The sequence below is a fragment of the Bufo bufo genome, chromosome 1 (genome assembly GCF_905171765.1).
Source record: "Bufo bufo chromosome 1, aBufBuf1.1, whole genome shotgun sequence".
Lineage (NCBI taxonomy): Eukaryota > Metazoa > Chordata > Amphibia > Anura > Bufonidae > Bufo > Bufo bufo.
In genome coordinates, this window is record NC_053389.1 from 594,153,181 (window position 1) to 594,157,540 (window position 4,360).

A 4,360-nucleotide genomic window follows, 5' to 3' on the forward strand; every position below is an offset into this window, starting at 1 on the left:
GCCACACCCTGCAGACCTCAGAGGGGTAACCCATAAGGGCACTGTAACCCTGAAAATCCTTGTGACAAACAAACGTAGAAACGTGAACAGAAAATATAAATAAGTGAATGTGTGCTGAAGCTCAGTCCAGACATTCGGCCGGAATTATAATAAATTCCCTTCCTTACGCCAGGCCTAATGGCTGGGCAAAGAATAGAGATGAGTGCGCTCAAAATGTGCGAAAGTGAAGTGCGTGCAAATGTGCCATCACTAAGTAGGCTCCCACCCCAAGTGAGTTTGGGCACCCCAGGGTCACCACTCCTGGGGCACTTCTGCAACTCGTGCTGTCATACACATCTCAGCCCCTGGCTTAGATCCGGCAGGGCCCTTAGTCACCTAGCACAGGGCACTAATGGCCCAAGCCGTACACCCTAGGGATGCTGTGTGGTTCTCTGTTCTCATCCTGGCAGTGGCTCTGAACCACCAGGACTTGATAAGAACAGATACTACATTTGATCTTAGCCAAAAGGCCAAGAATGTTTCTTTTTGATTGAAAATAGCTTTTATTAGCAATCGGTCATCACTACAAACATACATTATACTGCAACGCAGCGCAGGCTGAAACACAGTACAATAAATAATAAACAGAAACATTTTGTGCATGGGCGTAGAGCACAGCGCAGGCACAGATCCTGTACTGTACACCACACACAGCACCACACTAACATTCTAACATAACACATCAATCAACAAGCTTCAGATGAGTGATAGGGGAAGGGGATAGGGAACAGGGGAAAGGGAGGGGAGTCACAGGCCCAAAGCTTTATTGAGAGACAGACACGCCAGGGGGAAAGGAGGGAAGGAGAGGGGTTTTAATCCTCTTCTTCTTTGATGTCCGGACAGTCCATTATAGAGTAGTCTCCGAGCAGGCTGAGAAACAGTTCATCACTAGGCGTTTCCTGGCACGCCACACAGCGTCCTTAAAACAGTTAATAAGGCACCAGGCCTCCTGGATAGCCTCAATCGTACAGGTCCCATGTAATAGTCCATAAAGCACAGCGGTGTGCTTCAGGCTGCTCCTGGGAATAATGTCTCTGAGTTCATTTTCCAGGGCATCCAACAGGGCCTGCGCAAACGGGCACTGCCAAAAAAGATGCAAAGGTGTTTCTTCCTGGAAAGGGCACCTTGGGCAGTACCTGGTGTTGCGTAGTGCAGGCCAAGAACGTTTCACCAGCACACTGGCTTCATAAGGGGAATTTTTGCTAAGTGGAAGCTCAAGGACCTGCCACATTCTATTGTAATCCTGCACCCGCATTTTGTTTTCCCAGCCAATAGTAAAGCCTCTCAGGGCTACACTCCCCCTAATGATGTCAAAACGATCAGCTCTTTGAGATTGGACTAAAAATATGGGTAGTAGCATATCCAAGTCCTACAACAAATGGAGAACTAGAGGCCCAGGTGATCCGCCTGCCCAATGAGGTCATACGAGGACCTGATTGGTTCACTGGCCCTTGGGGGTTCACTATTGGCAGGGAAAACAAAAGGCGGGTACAGGATTACAATAAAATGTGGCAAGTCCTTGAGCTTCCCCTCAGCACAACCCAAACTCCCCTGATGAAGCCAGTGCGCTGGTGAAACATGTTGGGAGGGTTTGCTCATGGGCATCTTTTTTTTAGACAGGGAACCTGTCGGGCGGTAAAAATTCAATTAAGAGCTATTAATTATGGTCATAAAATAATTAACCATTAAAAAATTACAATTTATAAAATTTGTCATAAATTCTTAACCTCTTGGGGACATATGACATACCGGTACGGCATGATGTCCTGGTACTTGAGGACACATGACGTACCGGTACGTCATGTGTAGTTCCGATCACCGCCGCGCGGCGGGCGGTGATCGGAACTGGGTGCCTGCTGGGCACAATGTGTGGAGGGGGTCCTGTGACCCCCCCGTATCGTCGATCGCTGCAAACCGAAGGTCAATTAAGACCTGTGGTTTGCGACATTTACGGGTCGTTGCGGCGGGGATCGGCGGTGCCATCGGGTCCCCGTGCAGCTGTAATGGGGACCCGATGGCATGGAAGGCAGCGCGATGCCTTCCATAGGCACCGGCGCTGCCTTCCGGTGAAGAACCTGTGAGATCCAGCCCACTGGATCTCACAGGCAGGAAGCTGTATGAGTAAGGCTCCATTCACACATCTGCAACGCAAAACACGGACAGCGGCAATTTGCGTTCCGCAGAAGTATTGGAGTGCATTGTAAAGAGGATCAGACCCCAAAAAGTTGAAGTCCCAAAGTGGGCCAAAAAAAATAAAGTGAAAAAAAAAGTTAAAAAATTTAAGTTCCCCCCCCAAAAAATGAAAAGTTTCAAGTAAAAAAAAATAATAAAACGTCATTTCCCCCAAATGAAGTAAAAAAAAATTGGCAAAAAAATAGGGGGTATCGCCGCGTCCGTTTCAACCGGTTCTATAAACATGACATGTCACATGACCTAACCCCTCAGATGAACACTGTAAAAAATAAAAAATAAAAACTGTGCTAAATAAACCATTTTTTGTCACCTTACATCACTAAAAGTACAACAGCAAGCGATCAAGAAGGCGTACGTATGGGAAACCATTTTTGGAAATGACCCAAATGCTATATGAACAGCCGGTTGCATATATTAAGATCAATGGTATCGGTTCTTCTCCTGTTATGATGCGGAGAGGGATGAGACAGGGTTGCCCCCTGTCTCCTCTCCTCTTCGCGCTTTTTATAGAACCGCTGGCTTGTCGGATCCGTCTTGATAAATCCATAGAGGGCTTTGGGCTCGCGGGAGTGAGCGACAAAATAAGTCTATATGCAGACGACGTGATTCTGTTTTTGGACCAGGGTTATAAAATCCTCCCATATGTTATAGAGGTAATAGAACAGTATGGCAAACTATCAGGGTATATGATTAATTGGATAAAGTCATCGCTCCTCCCGCTGAGCCGGAAAGCTGTAGATGTAGGGACGCGAGTTCGAGTTTTGGCCCCGGATGATACCTTAGATTATTTGGGGGTTAAGATCGGGATTCCAATAAGTAGGTTTTATGAGCTTAATTTGGCCCCAGTTCTGGATAAGGTTAGGACCAAGGTTGGCGCTTGGCGCAAATTGAATCTGGCACAGATAGATCGAATCGCATTGATTAGGATGATTATTTTGCCTATGGTTCTGTTCCCAATATGTGCCTCTCCTATTTGGATTGATGACATCTTCTTCCATAGATTGGAGACCTCTATCAATGACCTAATTTGGGGCAGAAAGAGGGTGCGTATAAAGCAGAGATATTTATGCCTGTCGGAGGTGGATGGTGGGCTTTCATTACCCTTTTTTCAGGGCTATTATTTATGTGCACAGATTCAACGGTGTTGTAATGGGAAAGAGAACCTACTTATACGTTTTCTGAATAAAGTTATTAATAAACCAATAGATAACATTTTTGCATGTTTGGAAACAGGGATTATGGGAATGAGGAAGTCGTTGTTGATCCCTTATTCACTACAGAGGGTGTGGAATAGGTTAAAGGAGATACTTAAAGTTCCCGGCCCGCTTGCTTTCACCCCTTTGTGGAGGAACGAGGGGCTAGAGGAATTTTGTAAAATTATTGATTTTGGTTATTGGACACGTAAAGGCATCAGCAGGGTGTCTCACTTATTTTATTTAGGTCACTTTAAGTCACTTTCAGAATTTGGTTTAATTGATAGTTCATCATTAGACTTATTTATGTATGCACGCTTGAAACATATATTCGAAGCTTCTAGGAATAGGGGCCGTATTTTCCCACAAGAGAATACTTTCTTTGATTACTGTGACGCCCAGAAGGATGCGAAGGTGAAGCTATCTAGCTTATACGCCAAATTTCGTAGAGCACTGGCAACTGTAACGCCTTTTAAAAGCCCAAGTAGATGGGAGCAAGAGCTCAATTGCTCTCCCCTACAGTGGCCCACTATCTATAGGAACGTGAGAAGGGCGACAGTTTCCAGTGCCCATAGATTAATCCAATTTAAGATTCTCCATAGACTGTATTATACGCCTAAAATCCAGGGAAAATTTCCCCAAAATAGGGATCGGGCCTGTTGTTGCCCTAAATGTGGATATCTGAATGCGAATTATGTCCATTTGCTCTGGAGCTGCAGCAAAGTCAGGAAATTTTGGGATGAGGTTTTTCTTGCTTTACAAAAGGAATCCTCAATGAATTATAACCCAGGGATCTTGATAGTCATTTTTGGTGATTATGGCTCAGAAACAGAAGTTCCCTCGTATGTCAGTTGGATCTGGATGAGAGGATTGATGGTAGCAAAGGTCATATTGGTCAGGTATTGGGGCGCTGCCGCCCCGCCCTCGTCAAGGGA

At 45.5% G+C, this 4,360-nt stretch overlaps 1 pseudogene; it reads right to left on the bottom strand.

Moving 5' to 3' along the window:
• Window positions 1-422: 422 nt before the first annotated feature.
• LOC120987362 lies at window positions 423-521 on the bottom strand (annotated as a pseudogene).
• Window positions 522-4,360: the final 3,839 nt, after the last annotated feature.